The sequence below is a fragment of the Conger conger genome, chromosome 2 (genome assembly GCF_963514075.1).
Source record: "Conger conger chromosome 2, fConCon1.1, whole genome shotgun sequence".
Classification (NCBI taxonomy): domain Eukaryota; kingdom Metazoa; phylum Chordata; class Actinopteri; order Anguilliformes; family Congridae; genus Conger; species Conger conger.
This window is the reverse complement of record NC_083761.1, coordinates 24,785,624-24,812,365: the sequence shown is the minus strand read 5'-3', so window position 1 is coordinate 24,812,365 and position 26,742 is coordinate 24,785,624.

The following is a 26,742-nucleotide window of genomic DNA, read 5'->3' as shown; positions in this document are numbered from 1 at the left end:
CAGGCACAGCGCCGCTTTCATGCTGGATGCACGAAAAGCGCATTCACAAACGCCGGACAACTAAACAATGGAGGGCCAACCCCGCTCCTTCGGTACGCCCAGTAGGCCTAATGTGTTTTCTTTGATTCGAAATAACGTTTTAAATCGTAGACTATGCCAAAACGGTGATTTTTTTTCGGCGGAATAAATGAATGAACAAAACATGGATAAAATTATAGAGCTTATTTGTCCACCAATGTCACAAGGCAGAGTCATTCTGAATTCCTATGGATGCATGAGCAATTTGCATTACCCCTGAAATTAAATATGAAAAGTTATTTTTAATGAATGTCGCAACACAGCTGTTCAGACTGGGCTATACTTATTTGATGTCAGTGTACATTCTAACGTGTTCATATTTTAATAGTGGAGTTGTCTCTTCAGACAACTTAGTTTGGATTCAGAGATATGCATGGGTATCTGGAATCACGGGTTTAAATGAATAAACCAGGAGTACCCCAGATTCAGTTAAGTAGGTCAGCTGAAGCATCTTGACATTTACCAGACAAATGCAGTGTTAACACCACATTGGCCCGACTGTATTGGTAAGATCGAGCAGTTCGGTTGACAGGACATCAGAAGAATGCTAAATATACTATTGGTACTGACATTGTGGATGATGCCGTGTAAGTAGGCTAGGCCTATATACGAGGTCAAATAATTTAAGAAACCTAACTTTACAAAGAAGACAAAACAAAAAACAATAGCCTACATAGGCTATGATAAAGGCAGATTTTTCTTATTCAGTTTTAAGTTTTTTTTTTGTTTTTGTTTTGTTTTATTCCCACTTGTATTTTTTTGTGTTTTCCTCCCCTGCTGCACATGGTAAATAGGCCTAGCCTACTGTCGCTGAAAGTTACAGCCAAAGCTTTGGCTGTCACCCGTTAGCTTTGAATCCTATTTTAATTTTTAACATACAAGTTGTCAGTTTGCCGTCGCGTTTGATTGACAGGGCCGTCCCTGAGCACGGAGGCTGGCGGGCGCTCGCGTTTGTCGCAGACAGCAAGAAGAAGAAACAAAGGAAACAGCCAGGAAAAAACACATAAATAAAACAAAACCGTTTCCCAAAATTATTTAATAAAAATATAATTAAGTCATACCTTTGTCAAGTAAGACGGAAAATAGTGTATTCTTCTGTATTAGGCTCCACGTCCATTCTTAGCAAAGTAAAGCGTAACCGATTATGTATTACATATATTATGCCCATTTGCACTTTGTCTTCACCAAATTCAGAAAGTGTTACAGTCTGTGCAAGATACCCCTTGGCATATTTTTTTTCCGTGGCCATGATGAGTAACCTACATTTTCAACATCTTTTTCCGAAGTTTATTTCTCAAAGCATCGACTATTGCAGTTAAAGGCCTTGATTTAATTTTCGCTTGCTCCGGGTGCACAGAGATTTCAAGAGAATGTCGTTATTTTCTGAATTTCGCCGGAACACGGCAATGCGTCATCTTTTCCTTGGGTCCAGGTAATTGCCGGAAGCCTGTCAGTTCAGCAAACGCGAAGCAGCAATGTCAGAGCCCTGCGCACAGCTGGTGCGCTCCCCTCTCCCCAAACCCCAGGATTTGTCTGCGACATGTTTTGACAGCGATTAAATAAATAAACAAATAAATAAATAAAACCAAGTTCAGAAAATGATTCACCTCCAAGTCATTCTAATATCGTCTGTAGATTGCAATGTCACTCAACCAATCAAATGTAATGTGTTTTTTCCCCCCCACAAAGGTGATGTCAAAGGCCGGACTCGCCGGCTGCCAACACAGTTTTAATCAATGGTTTTCCTGAGAGTTCGGGAAAACGGCGGAACACTTGGCTCTGATCGGGATGGAGAGGCGAAGCCCAGCTCCTTATGATCCTTCGGAAGAAAGTGATCGACAACCGCTTTCACACTCCGTGCCGCACACAACACAAAATAAACTGACAGTGAAGTACCGAACCAAACGCCTTTATATGAGAGATGAGTTAATTATAACGGGAACTTAACCAATCTGCTTGCCCGCATAATGGAGGCTGTTATCATGTGCGTGTGTGTCATGAAGACTTCATGACAGAAGTCGACAATCCCTATTGTTAAAGTTAGAAGATGTAATTACTTCAAAGTTGCGAAAAGGGAGTCCTAATAAAACGGTTACATAGCCAAATTCTGGAGATGCTACCTGACAATCTGTCATATCAAGTTATCAAGTGCTACCTGACTTGTCACTTGACATAATGAACCCCCCCCCCCCCCCCCCCCCAGCTCCTATGACTCCTTCCATCAAAGTCCTGTTGAAAATCAGTCAATCTGTTCATCAAGAAGATGAAAAAAAATGGGATTTCTCTCTCCACAGATGTCTGGTATCCTAAGTTTGTCAGACACATAGTGTCTTTTAAGCTTGACAATGAAGTCTTGAGCCAGTTTGGGGATGGGGGGTTCTTGAAAAGTGAAGAGGGTTTGTTGTGGTTCTGTCTCAAAAACAGAGTCTCTGCCTGTCTACCTGTGGTTTTTCCTGAGCTCTAATGTTTGCGGTTTTCCACCTCAGACATGGATTCAGTCAGTGCAGGGAGACTCCTGTTTTTATCTTAATACTTGTATTAGTATTCATTAACAATTTGGCCCTTTTGGTGATTTGTCATTTTAACAGTATATTGATTGTAACATTAGCCAGGAAACATAGCTGTTTCTTCTTATACATCATAAACCTCATTGTGTCCTGCGTAATTCCTAATGTGATATGTACAGTCAGTGAGCACTTTTTATTAGACTTTTTTTCGTAATGTGTGGTTATTTGCATTACTGTCACCTTCCTGTCAGCTTCAACCAGTGTGGCCCTTCTCCTCTGACCTCTCTCATTAACAACACAATTGCCCGCAGAACTGCTGCTCACTGGATGTTTTTTTGTTTTTTTGCAGCATTCTCAGCAAGCTCTGGAGATTGTTGTGCAGGAAAATCACAAGAGATCCACACTTTCTGAGATACGGAACAGCTGAACCCCTTGACCACGTCTGCATGCTTTTATGCATTTAGTTGCTGCCACATGGTTGGCTGATTAAATATTTGAATTAACAAGCTGGTGTACAGGTCTACCTAATAAATTGCTCACCAAGTGTATGTGTTGTCCAGTTTAAAAGTATAAAAACAACTCATTATTTTTTCTATAATATGATTAAACACAAGCATGGCTGACAATTATCAGCAGAAATGAAGTCTACAAGGTCTGCGCTTTTCTGGTTTCCTTTCAATCAGCTGCCAATTAAGGCATAGAGTGTGTATTCTTGAGCCAGTCGCTAATTTAAATTAACCACTGGCGCCAGGAAACCCCTGTAAACCATAAGACACTGCGGCTCTCCCAGACTTTGACACCTGCGATCTATGGCACTGTGCGATCTATGACGCGTGTTCAAGATATTCACAGCGAACTTTGTTTGCAGCAAACAATTACTGCTGAACGATTTAAAATGAATATTCCATTTATCTTGCCACCAACGCCTTTTGTAATACGAATGATTGAGACTTAGGTCTAACAATGCCAGTTAGCTGATTATTTGCTTACCTGTGGTTTCTTTTTAAAGGTAATAACAAATATTCCATTGATTAAAGTGCATTATAACAGCCAAATAATTGTACATTTTTATTGTTTCTGTGTTTTCCCCATCAGCAGCCATTTTTGTTCGCAGCACACTATATTGTCAAACTGTTAGCTAACGTTCATGGCAAACAAAGAAAAAGAAACCTTGGCTAATGTTAGCTAACATTTGCAGTTTTGAATGCACCTCGTGTTTCCACAGCAATGTCCCACCATGCATTGTAAAATTTTAAAAGTGTACCGCGTGTAAGCATTCACAATTCATAAACACCGCGGAGCGAGTGCACAGGTGCTGTGGGGCAAACACGTCTGGATAAAAGCCCGTTGTACATGTGCTCCGCGTTAACCTGCGGAGAGAAGGTTTCGTCGGGGGGAAGTCTTAACTCCGAGACGATTTAGAGGCCGGGACTCGGAGACGAAGTCCGCGTAATGCGGGCGGATGGAACCGGAGCTCCGTTTCACTCCTCCAAAAGGTTATTTTCCTTTCTACTGCCAGTGGCTTTTTAAAGAGAACATGTCTGCGTTTGATAACACTTTGACATTTGACAGTTTGTTCAGACCAATCCCGCCGCCTCTCTCCGGTTTTCTGAACGGCCCTGTCAGTCTGCCGACGGCCATCAAAGACGGCGTCTGATACTGCTGACGGTGCCCTCCTCCTTCCTCTTCCCCTTTTATATCGCTAAACTGGCTTGTCGAAACGTGCCAGGGACCACGGTGCGCCGGTGGCTCCCAGGCGACGTCGAGTGCCCCACTTTGGCGTGTCGAAGATCCCCAAATTCAGCGCTGACACTGTAACTTCATGCCCCAGTATCCCAGTAGCCTGTTCCCTCTGGCCACCCATGTCATGCTGGGATAGACCTGTGTTACTTGGTCAGAACATATAACATATTTATTTCACATTTATCTATATTCCATTCTCAGTGTACTATTGAATACATAGGGGAAATGAGTATATGCATGTATTTTATCTTTGGATAGAAGGAAATGAAGGAACATACAGTATAACATGGCATCAGTCTCCAGATCTACAGTATATGAAACCTTTCACTCCTGTGGTGTCAGACATTTTAAGCGGTGTATACATGTGTGGAAGTAGTCCTACTGATTAACTGTGGGGTGAATCTAACTGGGCGCTTTTTTTTCATTCTGTTCGACAACAAAAATAAGTTTTAATTTTGCTTTCCAACTAATTAATTTTCACTCTGCTGATATTACTGCAAATGAAAAGAGAGAATGTGCACGCGCCAAAAAGATAAACTAATAACTTATAACAAATCGTAATGAATGATGTTCCAAAGAGATCAAAGGAAAGAAAGAGCAAAAAGCGCTAAAAAAATGGAAAAGTTGTATATTTTACCTCCAAAATCACATTGTAATATGAAATGGGCCTTTATAAAAAATATTTTTTCCCGCATTTTTCAACCTCATATCATGCCTTTGGGTCTCTGCTGTGCTATGCGCACCTGTTCGCCAGGAGCAGTGCTTTTGAAGTTTTTACAGTCTTCCACAGCGCCCACGTACCAGTAACTATTTTAAAACTTAAAAGACCACACAGTACTACGACAGACCTAGCACCAGTCAGAGGAGAGGTGCATACTCTCGCTGATTGGCTGAATGGTGGCCTATGGTTACTGGCACATCAGTGGCAGGACTACAACTCCCAGGAGGGAGGCTTGTACCTGCAGCTACTATAGTGCCCAGATCTAAGCACGAGACGGCCTTTCCTGACTGGGCTACTCAGCATACCTAAGCAGGGGCAAAGCCAGGGATTTTGAGCCCCATTATGGCTCAATTGTCCTAACTGTCCTAACCCCGACTCCACGCAAAAAATACAGTAGAATCATGTGTAACTTCATCCAACAGTGGTGGAGCCCAATGTGAGACCTTTTCAAGGGGCCCAAAATCACTGGTGACACCGCTGGGGAGCTGCATCACTAATCGTTGACGTTTTCACAGTTGTTTGGTCATCTTCATCTCCAACTACGACACAGCCTGTTATGGAAAAGCTAACGGTCTTTTTAGTCCAGTTCATTAGTTTCTATGTAACTCAGGACAAATGAGCCCAACCAGACTATTCGCCACTGAAAAGACAAAAATATATATATATATTTGTAAAGTGCATCCTGAATGTTTGTAAGCTATATGGAAGAATGCATCTCTTACCTGCTCGTAACTGAAATGTGAAAGATAATATTGTAGCAGTGCTAAACTGCCAAAATAAACACTTCATGAGCAGAATCGTACAAACTTTGTCCGTCACCTTGATTAGTGAGGTGTTAGTCTGTAACTTTGGGTAACAAGGTGATATGAGTAATGAGGTGCTAATCAGCCTGTAATTCTTGAGGGGTTCATCCGTACCGTGATGAGTTTTTAGTCTGTAACATTGACTAATGAGGTGTTAATCTGTAACTTCAAGTCGTGAAACAGGTAGTAGAAATTGTTGGATTGTAGCTGCGGCTAATGAGGTGTTTGTAACATTTATAAATGAGGTGTTAGTGTTAGTATTTAACGGTGGATCACAAAATCAATTTATCCTGTCATGAATGCTTTTGAGCTCTGCACTGATTTCAGTACATATATAAAAAATAATAATAATAATAACATGTTTTTATGTGGATTTACTTTTCTGGCCTTTATGTTATCGAGAACTTAACAATTATCAAACGAGTTATCATTAATAATGCTATTGGCAAGATATTAGGATAAAATTATGGCTATCTTTGGATGAAAGGCACAATAGAGTTTGTATTCTTTTCACCAACACATAAAGAATAATGAGAATAATATTCAGAGAGTTCATACACTATTGGCGACAGGTCTACAATGGTCTGAACACTGGATTAATTTATAGTGTATTTCCCATAAAATTGTACATACTGTATTGCGTGTGCACATGGATGTAAACAGAACAACCTTCAACTGACTGTCATGATTGAATTGGTCGAATTACATTATTGTTTTTATTTATTGAATATAACCACTAATTCAATTTGGAAACGTTATGTAATGTATAAAAATAACAACATTCTATTTATTTATGTAAACACTGGTAAGTGTTGTATTCACAAAAACTGCCCAAAACAACTATTGATAAAAGTCAAAACAGAACACCCTTCGACAGTTCACTGAGAAAATATATCAGAAAGATGCCAAATAATTATTCTTTGTATTTCTTCTCTGAAATAAAAAGTATCCAGTTGATGTTTGTGATTTACAAATGGTACACATGGTTTATAATTAATGCACATTACTGTACAAAACAAATAATGTAGTCTTTGTGTAAGGATTCTATGGCTAGGTAGCCATTGTCATTGCTATTAAAAATATGTTCACAACATTTATAGTTTTATGATTTGTGTCTTATTCTGTATGGTAAAAGTAATGGTAATTTGAAATGTTAAAGAATTCAGCTTTGTTCATTATATTGCTGTTAATCATTGTGTGAGGTCATGTAAATAAATAGACATAGTCACTGGAGTTTGAAATTATATGCCTAATTATGCATAATATTGTTTTAATGAGCTGAAAAAAAAATCATTATTGAAATAAATAACAATATTTTCTACAATAAGTTTTTCATAGCCACTGTGCAGGTTTTAACTTCTACCTTGCTTCAAAGTAAGTAATTCTTGTTATCAGTAATTCATTTTGTTGTTCTTCTTGTTGTTGTTTTGTTGATGTTCATGTTCTTGGCATTTTTGGCATTACTACTACTACTAATACTACATAAATATAGCCAAAATACAATAACCTTACAAAAAAGAACAATTATTACTACTACTACTAATAATAATAATAATAATAATAATAATACAAATAATTAGAATAATAAAAACAATAATAATTATTATTCTTTTTTTTATTATTATACTCAGTCCAGCAATTATAGACAGATATTTTTTTATTTCTCATTTGAAAAGGCTTCTGTGGAGGAATCACTTCTTATCCTTCACAGCTGTAATAAAATAGAGAATTAGAACAAACCACAGAAAGAAAAGGAAACAAGATTTCACATTTGAAATAAGAAGCACAGGGGGGGTGTTTTACAATGGTCTTCTCTCTTATCATCATGAAAGGCTGTTCAGTGTGTTTTAAAAAAAAGAAAACTCACAGCCATATGTGTCCATACGCACCAGTGCGCCACATCGTATCTATATATAGCAATATCTGCAATGCCTTTTTCATTCTTCCAAATTGATTGGAACATATGGACTCTTTTTCCGAACGGCTTTGGCTGCTTCAGCCTTATTTCCCCATCAAGTGTTGATTTCCTTGATCCGTCCTTTCCCGCACTTCTTCCACGATGAATGACTCACTGGGAACAGGCGGCGCGGTGCAGGTGATAAACATCCGCACGCACAGTCGCAGCGAGGCTCGCCTCTGATCTCGGATACAGTTGTGTAACACTTGAAAATAGAATGTTCCTCTTACTTTAGTGTTTTTTTTTTGCGTTTTGTCTTTTTTTTTTCGGTGCGCGAGTTACAGCGAGTATCGACTGTTTGTGTTTGTGAGTGTTGTGGAGGCCTGGGGCGTGTGGTCGGGGGAGCGTTCATCTTGACACATTTACGCCCCCGCTGTGAACTCTCGCTCCCAGCTCTCCTGTAAGAAGTACAGAGACCGCCTTTCCAATGGGGAGTTTTACAAAAGCAAGCACCCAGAATGTTCCTCAACAGTATAGCAGATACACACACACACACACACACACAACCCCGTTTTAGATGAAAAGATGCGGCAGTTATGCTTTGCATCGCTCTCTTGGGGAAGGCAGGGATGGCACTCACCAAACACTCACAGTCCTGAAACTATATTCCTTCCCTTTTTTCATTCATTATTTCTTTCTTTCTGTCTTTTTCTTTCTCTTTCTTTCTCTCTCTCTTTTTCTCTCTCTCCCAATGCAGTTCAACGATTAGTTTTTGTGAGGGAAGACCAGAATTGTTTTGCCAAAGCATATAAAATATGAAATATGAATTATGTTCATATTATGTAACATTCATAACATTTCTCTCTCTGCTCCCCTGTTTTCCCTCTCTCCCCCTTTCTGTATCTGTTACCCCCTATCGACGCAAGATAAACTCTAATCCAAAATGCTTTATAGACAGGAAAGGCCATATCATAAATATTGTTGACGAAAATACATTTGCAGTGGAATGTATTGTTGAAATATGTTTTCCAGAGTTATTGTGATCCTTTCACTTTGTCCTCACTCTCTCTCTCATAAAAAAACGAAAACATCTGGAAACAAATTAAAAAGAGAAGGAAAAGACATGCAGGAGGACGGTTGCACTGTGGAAGAACTAGGAGGGAGCGCAGAATGACACATACTTCTCTTCTATTTCAGCTGCAGGGCTCCCTGTCATCACTGGGACTGGGGAAGGCTCCAAAGCACTAAGTTTGGCTGTAGAAAGTTCTAGAAAAACAGGCCTCTGCAGCGTGGGGAGGCAGGAGGCACACAGGGGGGACGGCACAACTGCACACTGGGTTTGAGTGATGTTCTTAGCTGCAGCAGCACCAGGCTGATAGAACCCACCTTCAGTTAACCCTCATATTATGTTTGGGGTCTATTTCACCCCATTCAGCCAGTTAACCTTTTTTTTCATCTTGATACTGTACGATTTTTCTAATTTTCTAATTTGGTGGGATTAATCAGTAAACATGAAATCAGTAAACATGAAACATAATGCTATCTGTGCAAACTTTGCATACAAAGGTGTTGTGTGTGGTTAACTTTACCCTCTGTAGCTGTATAAAATGTAAGAAAATATACAACCATTTTCATTTTTATCTCAGATTCTGGCGGCGCTTTCCTATGCAGGTGTCAAACTTTCATTTACCTATTTATTTATGGATAAAATGCCAGTCATTTTGGAGACAAAAAGAAGATAACAGCCACGACACACAAAGTGTCAACATTTTTCCATTACAATAATTCTGTGTCAATTCAAGCTGTTGGGGTCAATTTGACCACGGACATAAGAGTGGTCATAAAATCTTGACATAATATGAGGGTTAAGAAAAAATCACTGGCCCCTCAGCCATATACTATGTAAAATTCACATGGATCCAGCTTACCTGGAACTTACACTAGTGCGGAAAAGCACCAAACACTTCTCGGTAATAGCTGGATGTCCCCAAAGCACATGAATTGACATACATGCACAAGTGCCTGAAGTAGATACAGTCAATATGTTAAAACTCACATATTTTGATTGTGTTAATAGCTTTTCCATTTCAGCAGAAACTGCAAGAATAAGGAGGAGATGACTGAGCTCACAGATTCCACCTTAGGACACAGGGCCAGCTTCAGTTTTGTCCATTTAAAAAATAATTGAGTCTTGGATGAGGGGTAGTCTGTGTCTGCGGAATTTGCCCTAAGATTGCTTCAGTGTATCACAGATCATTGGTTGGGTAACGATATCTTTCCAGTGTAAATTTTGAACTAAAATGCAAACCATTTAATAAGAATTCACAGAATACATCATATTATGTAAAAAATGAGGAGGACTAAAAGGAGACTAAAAGGAGACTAAAAGTCAAAATATCTTTCAATCTATTGTGTAAAATTAAAAGATGCATTTTTAGTCATTTAACCATGGCAATGAAATAAAAAACAAAGCAAGCAAAGTGTTCCATGGTCACGCACACGTTTTTAGTTTTTTTTTTAAAATAGCCAATTGGACCCCGTCTGATTCAATTAGAGCTAGTATTAGATACACCGCCCCCACAACCCGGCCCTCGGCGGCCAACGGGAGAGCGACACACCTTCTTCAAGCCGTCTCGCCTCCTATGTTGTAACCGTGATTCCGAGGCGCTCGAGGTGCTTGTTTTGTGCGGCGATCTACTAACCCTGCCAAGTCCCTCCCTCTGGAGCAGCGAGCCAATTATTGCTGCTCCACGTGAGCCAGCCAAACTTGACTTTTGGCAGGACCAAGAATCAAACCCCAGTCCCCGGTGTGCAACTGCAGCAAACCGCAACCACAAGTCTGCTGCGTCTTAGCCTGTTGCGCCACCACAGCTCCTAGTCACACACACATTTGTATCGGCATGAGAAAACTGTATTTTCCCAGGCTAGGCAGTATGGGAAATAGTACTTTGTACACTGGATCTATGCCCAGCAGACCTTGGCATTATCACTGATACAATCATAGACTGCTTCCCTGGCCTGAAGGAGGTCAGCTTGCACATGAAGAAGATGTGCATAAACTTTCCACTGCTGGGTGGAGAAAAATTCACCAGCAGTTTTTCTGAAGTTGCTTCAAAACCACCTCTTCTATTTATGAGCCGATCCATTAAAATTCAATTGACAGTTCCCATTGTGAGGGCTTGCAATGCGGGCTGATGTACAACCCTAATTTTCCATATGGCTGCACACGTGGGGTTGATTTACTAAGACCGTTAGCACAGGCAAAAAGATTTAGCACCCACAAAACCAATAACACCACCAATGATTGGTGCAAAACAAATACAATGGCCAATCGTTAGTTATGTTATTGGTTTGGCAGGTCCACAAGTTTTAGTAAACCAGGCCTACCATGGATGTTAGCATGTTGTCCTGGGATTTCAACTGGGCTATGATGGTTCCAGGAATAATCTGCTATGCAATGGTTCTGGTGTCACTTGATATGTTTGTTGCTTCCTCAAATTATTTTGACGCTCTTACACTCTTTGACTTTATCCACCTCTCATACAAAATTTTCTCCATTTTGTTCTATTGTTTTTCCACAAGGATTCTTGTCCTTCAGATATCTTTGAGCACCCATGGTTTCATAACTAGTGAGTAAAGACTGAGTAAGCCATTGTAATAAAGAAAGATCTTTCACTTAAGGCCACAGTGAGCCTACGCTAAAACAATATCCTCACTTTTGTTCACCTGTGCCGAAACCAAAAGAATGTTCTTTGGTGGTTCCATGCAGCAGATGAATGCAGTCATCATTTAGCAGGTCAACAGCTCCTCAAGGATCAGAACACAGTCTATAATAGCACTCCCAGATATTCTCCCAACAATCATTTATCTGTTTAATAAAGGCTATCAATTAGACCAGCATTATTATAATGCTCCTGATTTAAATATTATAGACATCAACAGGGATTTTGCCTTAAAGGTGATTTCTGCTCCAAATAGAGATACTATCATTCTAACCAGACCGGGGTCAAATACTCTTAATTGTTTTGAATTCAAATACTTTTCTGTGGTCAGTTGATCTCGCCTGGTACATTTGAGCCAAGCAAGAGGACCAGTTCTAACATCACACACCTTGCAAGATGTCCCAATTTCTGGATTAATGCTTTACCCTGGGTCTCATCTCAAGTTGTTATTGACGTATAAGTGCAATTTTCCTGCACCTGAGTGTTTTTAATGTTTTTTTTCTTCTTCTTTTGAGAAAAGAAGGACGGGGATCCTTGTCCCCTGTCAAGAAGGGACCCTGTTCCCCCTCGCAATCACAAAAAAAGAAAAAGAAAATACACAAAACTAAAGTCGATATTTGTCAGATGGTCTTCGGGGGAATGCGAATCTCACAAAATGAAAAGATGTAGGACTTTATAATTAACCACCGGTTAGATGCATTTTAACTTCATGTGGTTTGGAAAATAAAATGATTGGTTCCTCTCTTAATTTGAGGAGCGACCAAAGACTTTCCTCAGGGCATATGGTGTTCAGAGAATGCCCCCTTCTAAAACAGCCAGAGGACCCCCTACTGTAAGCACCCCCCGCCTCTCAAAAAAGAAGTGTTCGCTCTGAGTGAATGACCTGAGGCTGTTAATGCCTCCGTCCATCCCCCACCCACCCACCTACGCCCGCCCACACCCCCCACCCAAGACCACATCCCCCCTTCACCCTTCTGAAGGTGGAGGTGAGGATCTGTGTTGAAGGGACAGCAGCTTCCGTGGATCGATTCCCTTTCCATGAAAGGTCACTGACCTTCACACAGATGACACACTCTCTCTCTCTCTCTCTCTCTCTCTCTCTCTCTGTCACACACACACATACACTCAGTGAGCACTTTATTAGGTATTTATGACTTATTTTCTACATCTGTAGACTATCCACTTAGAGTTATGATGTGTTGTGTGTTCAGAGATGCTCTTCTGCATTCCACTGTTGTAATGTGTGGTTATTTGCCTTACTGTCACCTTCCCATCAGCTTTGACCAGTCTGGCCATTCTCCTCTGCCGAAACAAGGCGTTTCTTTCGGCAGAACTGCTGCTCACTGAATTGTTTTTTTTTTTTGCACTATTCTTTGCAAACTCTCGAGACTAGTGTGCGTGAAAAACCCAGGAGATCAGCAGTTTCTGAGATACTCAAACCACCCTGTCTGCCACCAAGTCACTTAGACTGATGGTTGATGTGAACTTCAACTGAAGCTCCTGACCCGTATCTACATGATTGTATGCATTGCACTGCTGCCACACAATTGGCTGATTAGATAATCGCATGAATAAGAAGGTGTAATAAGGTAAGGTGTAAAGTGTAAGTAAAAATGTTTCTAATAAAGTGCTCGGTGAGTGTATATGTGCACACACAAACACACAAACATATACACATGCAGTCTCACACACACACACACACACACACACATTCACATGCATACACACACAGGGTCTCCCTCTCACACCCACATACACATACACACAGACGGTCACAAACATACACACACAGGGTATCTCTCTCACTCACATACACACACACATACACACACACACACATTCACATACACACACACACGGTCTCTCTCTCACATACACACACACACACACACACAAACACCAGTTTGAGACTACAAGGTCTATAAATAAGGTACTTCTTCTGTCCCCACCACAGAGACAGACATCTTGGAGGGGGGAGTGGGGGACTGGGGGGGGGGGTGCAGATCTGCAAACGAGCTAATCATCACTTAACGTACCGGCCCCCACACACCTCCTGATGGCTGACAAATGTCAGGGTGACTTGTATGGGATTTTAAAATTTATTTATTAATTGAACTGGTTAATTAGGTCCCTGAGGCTTGCTCACTAATTGCAAACTGCGAAGCTGGCTAGGCAAGAAAGTCAAAACAAAAGGGAAGCTCGCAAACAGCGGAGCGCGCGCACACACTCGGACGCGCACAGAGGGACACGCACATAATGGACCCGCGTGTTTATGCAGTTTTGGCGTTTTGTTTAGCAGTCGGGTTTCCCCTATGCATAATTTTGTGACCCGCCAACTGTTCTCGTCTCCTTGATGTGCTCAGGAATGAGGCAGCCGCACAGCCGCTGAAATCTGCCACACTCCGCCGAGCATCTGTCTCCAGAATACGCAGGAAAAAAAAAATCTGTAACGAGACGCATTCATTAAGTTTGTACCAATTAGCAGCAATAACTTAGCAAACATCCATATCTGCTCGCCGCTTTGAACTCGATCCTAAAGCGACTGTGTCCTGCCGTACATCTCCGTGTCGTCCGACTTCATCATCACAAAGTGCATTTTTCAATCGAATTAAAAGAATATATTTCCATGCTACACCCTTCCCGAGACGTGCTTCATCTCCGTGTTTTGTTCTCGAGTGCATCTCCAACACAGCAAGTGTGTTGTCTTTGCTGTAGTTGGTCCAAGGTTGCTTGAAAGGCAGGAGGAACATTGGGAAACGGTGGAGGAGAGACACGTTTCGGCATTTTACTCTGCTCTCTAAGCGCGCTGTGGTCCACCTGGTTTCTGGAAGCCGCTTATTCCAGGACTAAGGTGGCGGAGTCGTCGTGTTTGTTAACAGTTTTCACCCTAAGATGCGGGGCATAAGGGGCCGGAGAAATAGCTTTTTATGTTGTTATTTTTAATTGAGTGCATTTTAATCAGTCCTGAGGCATTAATTACAGCTGTGAATACATTTTGAGTGTTAGGGGTTTCTCTAGAGTTTGTACAACGCATAGTAATGTATATACTGTCATAGACATTTGACTGGAGTGGACATAGACACTTATTATACTATACTAATACTGGGAATAGACACTGGAATACTATACTATACTAATACTGGGTAGGGCCTCCCTTTGCTCTCAAAACAGCCTCAATTCTTTGTGGCATGGATTCCAGAAGATGTTGAAAACATTGCTTTGAGATTCTGTTCCATGTTGATATGAGTGCATCACGCAATTTCTGCAGATTTGTCAGCTGCACAACGGGAGATTCACAGCATCCCAAAGGTGTTCTATTGGATTCAGATCTGGTGATTGGGAAGGCCACTGAAGAACATTGAACTCATTGTCATGTTCATTAAACCAGTTTGAGATGACTTTTGCTTTGTACCATTGTGCGTTATCATGCTGGAAGTAGCCATTAAAAGATTGGTGCATTGTGGCCATGAAGGGATGCACATGGTCAGCAACAGTACTCAAATAGGCTGTGGCATGCAAGTGATTGGTATTAACAGGCCCAAAGTGTGCCAAGAAAACATTCCCCACTCCATTACACGACCGTCAATAACCTGGACTGTTGACACAAGGGTCCAGGGATTTATGCTGTTGGCACCAAATTCTGACCCTATCACCTGTATGCCTCAACAGAAATCAAGATCCATCAGACCAGGCTACTGTCTTCAACTGTCCAGTTTTGTTGAGCCACTGCAGCCTCAGCTTTCTGATCTTGGCTAACAGAAGTGGAACCCAACATGGTCTTCTGCTGTTGTAGCCCATCCGCCTCAATGTTCGACGTGTTGTGCATTCAGAGATGATTTTCTGCTCACCACAAGTGGTTATCTGAGTTACTGTAGCCTTTCTGCCAGCTTGAACCAGTCTGCCCATTCTCCGTTGGCCTCCCTCATCAATAAGGCTTTTCGGTCTGCAGAACTGCTGCTCTCTGGAAGTTTTTGGTTTTTCAGTAAACTCTAGGGGCTGTTGCGAGTAAAAATCCCAGGAGATCAGCATTTACAGAAATACTCAAACCATCCCGTCTGGCATCAACAATGATGCCATGGTTGAAATCACTGAGAACACACTTTTTTCCCCATTCTGATGGTTGATGTGAACATTAACTGAAGCTCCTGACCTGTATCTGCATGATTTAATGCATTGCACTACTGCCACATGATTGGCTTATTAGATAATCGCACGAATGATTAGGTGTAAAAATGTTCCTAATGAAGTACTCAGTGAGTATATATAATTACATAGGCACTGTAACACTTGGTCCAACGCCGCTGTGGAGCCAAGTATTACAGTAACAGTTTAAGTCCTTGTTAAGAGTATGTTAAGAGGGCCTTGCTTCACTCTCTGCATGTGATTCTTGCCTGGATATAGCCCATACTTGTCAAATTGCTAATTGTAGGCCAGGCTAGTTCCCTGACCAAAGACCTGTAGGATGTAGTCAACCTTCTGGACCAAGTCAAAACCAATGGCCCAGTGCCTTGATGGGGACTCTGTGCTGTAGGTGGTGCAGCCATATGGAAGAGACATCAGTCGATATCTATACTTTTTTACCTCAACTGTGATGCTTACTTGTGGCATTCACCAACAGTATCCAGACTCCGACTAGCCTCCTTATCACCCCTCTTACAGGTAACTGCCAATATAATTCCCTGCAATGTGACCTGCCTTGCATCTCCAGGTTGATACTGTACCAGCGGGAAGAGCTCCCCACTGCCTTTCCTGGTATGGAAACTGGAATGAGAAATGAGAAATGGTCTTAAATAGCGTGGAGAAACCATGCTCAGAAAGGTCCTCAAGACAGAACACGTTCTACATTTGGAAGACATCAGCTGAGCACGTCTTGCGTGACAAATGCATCCGTCACACACCTGGCATTCCCGCCTTGGGCTCGTTTATTCTTAAATGATCGTTATTTATTGTCACACAATCTATTTTCTTGTCATACAGCCTCATCCAAGGTGTAGGCTATACAGCTGATATTTTACATTTTCAATATTTATGCAGCTGGAGACCCTTGCCTCTGGTTACAAGCTCAGAAACAAAGCTATGCATTTTTCACTGTGTCCATTGCAATATATTGATGCTTGTTTAATAAACGCATGGTAACGCACGTAAACATTTAATTATTACTAAGTAGTAACAGAGGCTTTACTTGGCATTCCTATTTATTCAATACAATATGCAGTATTAATAAATTTGTACTAATAAATGCGCATTAATAAATGCGTACATGTGTGTGCATAAACTTACTATGTATACAGCATGTCGTGTTTGAGTTTGAGAGCTAAAATCACTCTGTTGAAGTGATTAACTGAACATTTTGCACACGGACACACAGAGAAAAATGTTTATTATTATTTTTTATAAAAAATGTGTGAGTAGATTAATTCTGCTACTTAATGCTACTTGATAAATGCATAGATAGACAATGCATTTATCAATGCAATTCAATGTTTATGACATACACAACATACAGTAGATCAAACATAGGACGAATGTGTGAGATTACCTTTAAAGTGAAGGTAAATAACTATTAATCATATTTTTAGGTTCAAGTTTATGCACTGCTGCTTGTGACTCCAAACTGCTCTCGAACCCCCAGTGCTGATATTTCTCAACATCTGCATATTGGGTTTCTCAATAATATCTACATAACATATTTTACAAGCCCCCGCATAATTCCATTTATAAATATTGAGAAACACCCATGACCTATTGAAATACAGTTACCACATTTTTATTGGCCAATAAATGGTGTTACATTCAAAAAATTGCACTCCAGCATCTTAATGTTACCCTCTGGGTAAACTTTGACTTTAACCTGCAGTACTGCTGCACAGGGGACCGCACATGCTAACGTTTGGCTGGGAGCGAATATCTGTAAGCCAAAGGTCAACCGCATGATGGAGGAGGGTTTTCAGGAGATAGAGACGGCTAGAGTGCAAGCATGTTATTGTTAAAAAAAAAAAAACACACACACGCACGGACACACACACACACACAAACACACATAGTGTATGGTATATGTTGCATTTACAACTGTAACATTTCAGCTAGGCCAAAATCTTTGTTCCAGATCTGATTTTGGTGATGTTCCCTGTTGCTTCACCTTATGTGGATGTTTGGCTCCTCCATACCTTTCCACTCAAACACAACCTCATGTGCCAATCTGACTTTGACTTTATAGGATTTCTCTCCAAATGACGACTTCACATAGAAGAACGTTCCAGAAACTATCCCCTCTTAAAGTGACAGTCGTCCTCAGCTTGCGCATATTGATCAGATTGTTATTGACGTACCACCTGCCAGGCTAGGCTTTAGCTATTGATAACCAATGCCATCCTCGCCGCAGATCAAATGCACACAGCCGCCTTTCATGTTTGTAAACAGTATTGATTTGCATAATAACCTCAAAATTAGTACCTTGGATTAGGCAAGGACAAATGTAGCGCATTTGTTGCGACGCGTTCGGGGAAAGCCTAATTAAAATCTCGGGTAGGCGCGGGAGCGCATCGACTTGACAACCCCGAGCTTCCTCGTCTGCGCCTATCGGATGCCATCATTAATGAAGGCAGCGTTTCAACGGCGCGACAACAAAACCGGCTCCGTTTTTCGCAGACACATCGCTGATGCGTCACTTTCGCCAAGATGCAAATTATTGCAATGTGTCACAATTATTTATTTATAAAGACCTTATTTCCCCACAACCGCTCATGTTCACCTGTTACCCGTGTAATTACGATTATTTTTTTTCCCGGCAATGAAGATGTGAGCGAAGAGGGGCGATGAAAAGATGGCTCTTGTTGCATTAATCTTCTGAGAGGTGAGGTATCTCAGCCTTCTGCAGCATGGCTTCGAGAGAAAGCTGAATAGTATATGGCCCCTGTCTGATACCGTGAATACTGGTACTATCCCCCTGCTAAAACTATCAATCATCCTAGTTCCTGTGTGCGTTTCCGTGTGTGTGTGTGCCCATGCGTGTGTATGTGTCCGAAACATACACAGGTCAGGCAACCTTGTCATATCCCATAGACCCATACTTTACTAAATGATACTGAATACTTTTTGCTTCACTACATTATTTTCACCGAGGTGGAAGATAGCTAAAGCTAAGCTATCTAAGAAATAACCATAACCATAATGGAAATGAACAACTCTGCATCAATGGTGGTCAATTCCATTCCTGAAGGGCTGGTGTATATGTAGGTTTTTACTTCCATTGTTCTATTTACCCTGGCTCGGTTAGGGCATGTAAATGGTAAATGGTTGGCATTTATATAGCGCCTTTATCCAAAGCGCTGTACAATTGATGCTTCTCATTCACCCATTCATACACACACTCACACACCGACGGCGATTGGCTGCCATGCAAGGTGCCGACCAGCTCGTCAGGAGCATTTGGGGGTTAGGTGTCTTGCTCAGGGACACTTCGACACAGCCCAGGCGAGGGATCGAACCTGCAACCCTCCAACTGCCAGACGACTGCTCTTACTGCCTGAGCCATGTCGTTGTATACATTAAACGATTTTCTCACGGTTTACGAAGTCTGACTGGAGGGAAAATACTGTGCTGCTTAAGAGAACATTTCTGAAGAGTTCCTCATTCTGATTGTCTGTAAAACATGAGATTTTCCACCCTGTATCTTAGGGTAGGTTAGGATCCAGTTGGAACCAGTACTGCAATGGGCACATAGGATATAGGAAACAACAACATTCTGCATGGAGCCTCTGCTTTCCTTCAAAGGTACAATAGGTGGGGTGTCTCGGTGGCGCAGCCTGCAGAGCACTGACCGCATGCTCATTGTGAGCCGCGACGTCAACGGTTCGAATCCGACCGTCTGACAATTTGTCGCATGTCTTTCATTCTCTCTCGCCCCCATTCTTCCTGTCCCTATATACTGTCCAATAAAGCTAAAAAATATCTTAAAAAAAAAAAAAGGTACAATAGGTAAGATTTTATTGTTACAACACCATTGTAAATCCCTTACTATCATTGAAAAAGGTCCTTAAATTTGGGTTTCAAAATATAGTTGACGGACTGACACTTGGTACCAAAACATTGTATAGCTGTACCCTCATTCAAGTTCATTGGTTGAAAATGGGGGGAGGGGGCACTATTGTATTCACCAACTGCATAGGGTACCGCCCAGCGACAAGCATTTGTACCTTTTTAGGCACTTTTCGTACCTTTATTTACTTTTTGTGTTAGCAGCAGGGCATTTGCCTTCCAGTTGAGTGCAGGCACTGCGTGGCTGTTTGAGACTGGACTCCAGAACACCACAGCAGAACACTGGTGGAGCACGGTAGTCTGCTTACAGAACCTACAGGATTCCAGGCAGTGGAAACAGGTTTATTTATCGAGTGATTTCAGTGAGATGAGAAGGGTAAGATCCCAAACCTCCCTCTCTACCCCCTCTTGTGTGCAATTCTGATAGACGGAAAATGTTTTTGGTAAACTGCCTTTCACCGCCGCTGTTATCAAGCTCCCAAACAACCCCATCTCCCTGAGCTCTGCTAAAATCCCGAGGATGTGCTGGTGGAGGGTGTGTGTGTGAGTTTGTGTGTGCATGTGTGAGTGTGTCTGTGAGTGTGTGTGCGTGTGTGTGTGTGTGTTGATTGAGGAATGTTTTGGTTGAACCTGGGCTGTGTATACAGGGATTCTGTCTGCCCTGGGAGTAACAGCATGGTGCATGAGGCTCATCTTGACAAACCCCACCCCCTCCCCTTGAAAAGAAAAACTGCCTTTGTACCAGGGCAGGAGGTCCACACAGAATGTCCAGTGTTAATTCAACTCTAGCAGAGTACATACATATGAGTCCAACTGTAGTGTTGATTTAACCCCGAGCATTCTATTGTGCTACGCAGCCTTGGGATCTGTGTGTTCTGAACTCCAATTTTCCAAAGTAGCACGGAACAATACATGATTAAACAATAATAAAAGCAGGAGAGTGTATTTTTTGGAAGCGCGCTTGGCTACGACGGCCGGGTAAAATGCTGTGTCTGGAACGGGGGTGTTAAAGAGGATATACGGCCGTCGTAGCCAAGCTTCCTAAAAAAAAACACTTTCTGTTGCTTTTATTATTATTTACTCATGTGTTGTTCCATGATACTTCGGAACACTGCAGCATCGTGGAACAATAAATGACTAAGTCATGATAAAAGAGGGATAGGGTATTTTTTTTGAAGCGCGCTTGGCTGCGCCGGACGTGTAAAATACTGCGTCTGGAACGGGGGTGTCAGAGAGGATATACGACGGGGAGGAGGAGGCTGGGGACCCAAACCGAGGCCGCCTGATGGGTCGCGCAGACGGCCCTGGGAACAGTACCACATGTTCCTCTCCTCTGCACGTTATTTACGCAGCTTTCGCGAGGAAGCTCTGAAAGAGTTAGCATTCTGTTAGGTAAACGTCTTGCCTCCCTGCCCTCCGCCGCAATAACTTACAGATGTTAGAGAGCTATATGTCGACGGAGCGTTTCCCACCGCGGAGTGAATGAAAAAGTATGTAAAAAGGCCTGTTTCTGGCCAAAGACTGACAGTGATCTATGGCTGCAGCTGCCTACACTCACACGCTGCTACGCCGAGGAGCAGGGCGCGAGTTTCCAGAACGTTCGGCGTGAGTTGCGCAAGCCCGGCGTGTATCATCGCAATGGCGCGCAAAATGCGCGGTGCGTCTTTTAGTTGTTTTTTTTTTCCGCTTCTGGGTTGAGCGGAGTCGCCTGGCTAGTCTCCAGCGACAGATGTGCCGAGCGTTATGGAATGAAGAATGAGAATCTGGCACTGCAAGGCTTTGTAATTGATTTTGTAAGGCAAGGCGTGAGGCTTGCTGTGGCTCGTGAGTGTGTTTTTTTTTTTAAACGCGTGGAAAAGAAATCCATTTGAAATGAAGAAATCCATGTTTCCTGCTTTAGGTCTGGCATGTTAAAGGTGTCAGAAATCTGGATGTGAGAGCGATCGATCTCTCCTGGGGTATGGGGTGGAGAGGAGAGTGGAAGGAGGCGTGGGGTCAGATCAGGGGTTTTCCTCTCAAAATAGCGCCCTGTGTGTACTTGGCCTGATGTCTGACGTCTGGCCAGTTAAATACAGTTGACTGATACAAGTGCTTATGTTCATAGCTCAGCTACTATATTTGTGAAATGCTGAAGAGGGCAGCCATGCAGCTGGTAGCTGGTTGACCAGTTCAGACCAGCTCCCAGCTCAACATGGTTTAGCTGGTTGACCAATTCAGACCAGCTTCCAGCTTGACATGGTTTGATAAGTTCAAGCAATGTTTTGAAACAAGCTACCAGCACTAACTGGTTGACCAGCTCATACCCAGATAGACCAGCTTCATGACCACCTTGCCCATTCTGGTTGATCAGCTCAACTTTCAAGCTAGTCAAGCCGGATTTAACTGCAAGGAGGTATCTTGCACCATATATTGCAGAGTATAGGCGTCTGTCCAGTCCACAGCACGTCATATCTTCTTCTGTCGTGCTTTTCAAGCCCCGAAAAATAGGAAGGAACGGGTTTTCGGTACGCATGGACAAACAAAACGCCGCAGCACAGAAACGTTGAGCCGGGATCTTTTCCACATCCGTCTGTGAGGTTCTGAACGTGTGCGGCTGCATGACAGATAGGAGGGCTTCAAAGGCGCTTTGGGTTTCTGCCTCTTTCTGTCTGGTGGGAGGAGTGCCAGTGTGTTCGCGTTATTATTAATAACTGGCTGCTCTGTCTGCAGGCTGAGGCTTGGTGGAGGTGTCGGGGAATCGGAGTGACCTGCCTCTGGGCCCAGATAAAGAGCCCGCCTCCTCCTGAGGCAGGCAGTAGACAGAGCCATACACCAGGACTGCGTCCTCCTCCTGCAGTCAGAGTAAGAACAGACAACCATCTTAGATAGCGTGTTAGCAACTGTCATGTGTTAAAACAGACCTGTTAGACTACTGTGTAAGGAGTAGTCGGCTGTATTAGATAGCTGTGTTAAAACAGACACACGTGTTACTGTAGATAGCTGTGTTAGAAAGAGTCAGCAGTGTTAGGAACAGCCAGCCACATTAGATACTTGTGCTAGGAGCCTAGGAACAGATAGCTGTGTTAGGAACAGGTAGCCATGTTAAATAACTGTGCTAGGAATAGATAGCCATGGTTGATAGCTGTGTTATGGACAGGCAGCCATGTTAGGAACAGTCAGCTGTACGGCTGCCAAATAAAATAGCCTATGGACTTGTCCCATAAAATAGGTAATAGTCATGTAATAGGAAAGTTAAAACTGCCTTCCGTACTGAATGCATTCAACTATTATTTATTTTCTGTGTCTTTGAGAATAATCCAACCACCCCTCCCCCATCCGCTTTGCCTACCTTGTCCCAAGTCAAACAGATGGTCGTGTTACGAACATGCTCTAGCATTTGCTTTAGTCCCTTCATCAGACTGAATGACAGCAGTATCCTAAAATCACTCGCTGGGCAGTACCAGTATACTGCCACAAAATCTTTCTCTTAGATAAATGGTTGCCATTTATATAGCATTCGGAGAAACACTCACACTCGTGCAAGGCACCAACCAGCTCGTCAGGAGCATTTGGGGGTTAGGTGTCTTGCTCAGGGACACTTCGACACACCCAGGGCAGAATCGAAGCGGCAACCCCATCGGCTGCCAGACGACCGCCTGTGCCAATGTCAACCAGGTAAACATAATAAAACCAAAGGTGTGTGCGTGTGCGTGCGTGTGTGTGTGTATGTGTGTGTGTAAAGTTTCAAAGCAGTTGGCTTTGGTGCAGACAGAGACTGCCTATTTCCTGATGATCAACGTCACCAGCAGACTGCACCTGAGGGACATTTGTCCCAGTCTCAGTTGGGGCAGACATGGCTGTAAAACACAAGCCAAAAAGAGCCCGATCTTAATCAATAGGGTCAGTGGTATTCAGTTACAGGGACAGGATAAAGTACAATGTAAGCTTCATTATTGATAATGGAGGAAAAAAGGCAATAGTTGAATAGTTTCCCCTCTTCAAAATATTATCTATCCAATGTGGATTTGCACTTCAAGCACCTTTGGTTACCACAAGCAAGAAAGTCAAATGTATGACCCCTTGATTGTTTTATCTTACTACACATTGTCGTCAAAATTATTATTATTATTATTATTATTATTATTAGTAGTAGTAGTAGTAGCAGTAGTAGTTGGTGTGGTATTATTATGCTAAATTTGGGATGTTAATTTGCTTCTTCACAAAGAGACCCTCTTCAGGGTCTTTGAACATCAACATCAGACCTTTGGAACCTTAGGAGGTAAATTCCTTCAGTTTGAAAGAGAAGGTGTTCAGGCAACTGAACAAATTCTTTACCTAAAATTGACAGCATTGAAAAAATGCTGAAAAACGTTGAAAAAAAATACACATGCCTACCCTTTCAAATTCAGTAGCTATCTGTGTTTTTTAGTTGTCACTTTGAGTCTTTGTTTTTTCCCACACTTTCCTTGAGCTTCTTGTTCTTTTTGTTCCTCCTTGAAATGCTGAATTTGACCCGACAGTCTTGTCTTTGTGCTGCTGCTTCTATTTTTGAAGCAGTTTTTTTCTCCCTTCCTCATCACTCTGGCACAATCTGGACCCAATCCTTTCCATTTCCCTTTGGTTAAGACAAATTTAGACTCTTCTAGGCTTTTTTGGACACAGGATTTAGAGAAGATTTATTGGTGAAATCTGACTGCCACCCTGAATCAGTAATACGAAACAGAAATGAAATGAATCCAAGTTGCCAATTCTTTCACTGGTACATAAAATAAAGTGGACTGGCATTTTCTTATGACCCTTTCAACATGTTCCATAGTCATCATCACTAACACTAAGTAAGTGTTGGTTTTCTAACATGGTGACCCAAATACATTATGTTACAGTGTGCTAATGACCAAAAGCATGCTGGGGAAACTGCTGAGAGTGGCATTGAAACGTCCATCCACAGAACTGCAACATGCAATCAAATAAAAGCATGTGTTTCTTTGTTTCCTTGTTAGTTTTTTTGTGAATTCATAATTTATTTCTTCCAGTTTGAATGTCCAACCATTTTGTCCAGTTTTTGTTGTTTTATCTGATCACTGCGATGACCACTCTAAATTCAGAAGACCGCAGGTTGCCAGTCGCTGCTTCTTTGCCTCTGCAGTCCACTAGCCGAGTTGCGTGGTCATTGTACTGGAGTAATACACCTCATTCACAGAAACATGGCAACCCTGGACACTGAAACTGTCACCGGGGTGATTCTGTAACCAATCACGCGCTTCCCTGTAGGGCTGCCAGCCACAGACGAAACCGCAACGGATTCTGTACCAGACTGTGGCGATTGCCCGCATTCGGCACTCACAGAAAAAAGGGTTCTTTGGCTTGTTCCCATGGAGGAACCCTTTTTTTTTTTACTTCTCCATGGAATCCTCTATCATAGGTGAGAAGTGTGAAATCTCCCAGACCGTTATACCTGACAAAGAACGCTTGAACTAGATAAGGTTCTTCTATGGAATCACAGGGTTCCTCTTGGCACCATCTTCTCTGAGGTTGTGGAACGACGTTTTAACATGGCGAGCCCCCAGCAGTCTCCGGCTGTCTGTTTTTTTTTTCCCCGCCTGCAATATTCAGTTACTTTTCGGTTGTGATTCCCATTGGCATGGAAACAGTGTAACGGTGCTACAAAGGGTCTGGGACTGTCTTCGACTGTCAGGGAGTGTGCTGTGCTGCTTGGCAGTGTGAGGGTGGGTGGGTGGCTTGTGTAGACCCGCGCCTTTGTAAGTGGAAACATGCTTATGCGGACCCGTCATGCAATACAATGACAATAGTACTCTGCCAGGTATCCAAAAACCCCAAAAGACATCACCTCGCTTTATACTTTTTTTATAGTGACATACTAGAGGGGTAAGAACACGCAGTGAAATATTAAGGGGAAGGCAGGACAAGTTTGGAGGGGTGGGGGGGTGGGAGCCGGGGGCGCTTAATCAGTGTGGCTCATTGTGAGAGATAGTGGACCCATCTGGACGTGGCTAAGATGGCGGGTCCCAAACGTGGCCCTCGTCTCCAGCGTCAAGCGCTGGCGCTGAAAAGAAAAGGGCGCTCTTTCACTCCTCTCTCTCTCTCCCTCTCTCTCCCTCTCCCTCTCTCTCTCTCTCTCTCCCTCTCTCTCTCTCCTTTTAAGCCAGTTCTGAAAAAAACAACCCTCTTCCCTCTGCCCATTTCAACAGACTGTGGCAATATGTTTTTTTTTCTTTTTTCATTTTACATCCAAGTTTTTTTTTTTTCTCCCATTAAATTCATTTGAATGGAATAATTTGTGCCAGCCAAGATTAGAACGCGCGGTGAAAGGAGGAGAGACGTTAGTGAAGCTATCCTTGTCGGTAATGAGCTAATTTCCTGCGCAGAGAGGCAGACAGTCTCTAATGATGTGACTGGTGAGAAGGGAGAAATGGCCTCCATTTGCAGATATAACAGTGCCTGGCTGGGTGTGATGTAGGGACTGATGCTATCTAAATGCGTTCTATTGTGCAATCATAATTTAAGCTGTTATATGAGTTAGGAAGCGAAGCAACCAAAAACAAATTATGTTTTTAAAATGCACATATTGCACATATGTCCACTTCAGTCCTAAACTCTAAGTGGTGTTTTAGTGTAATGGTATAATACATCATTTAGCTTGCCATACCTGATACTTATATGAATGTATACATTGGGCGGAAACTTATTTGGTATAAAGCCAAATGTATATGCAATAGAATGAGGTGTAGGTCGCCATACTTAAGGGTATCAGCTAACCAAATAAATTATGGTAAACATTCATTATTGATGCAAAACGGTCATTTCAATTAAATATGAGTTTTTGTATGGAGACATTTTAAAGCTTTTTTTTTTAGAACTCTCAAATAATATGTAATGGCTGCTGCCATAATATTGAGGAGCCATTTCAGACCATTCATTCACTTTATTAATGTCATGTTGACATTAATAAAATATAATGTTTATATAATTTACTTTTAATGTTTATGTTTCTGTGGCAATAGATTCTGGATTTAGCCTTATGACATTGATCTTGGTATTGTTCAGTCGTTCCTTTGGGCTGAAAAAAGTATAAATGGGTGAAGTGTTTGCTCCGCTAAAATGTCTATCCTCTGCCAACACTCAAGGTTGAGCATTATGAGAATATGCTTAGCTGACTTCCTTGTATTGATTTTCACTTTTAATACACTTAAGGATCTCCAAACATTTTCTCTTTTTTTGTGCACAGAGAAGCATT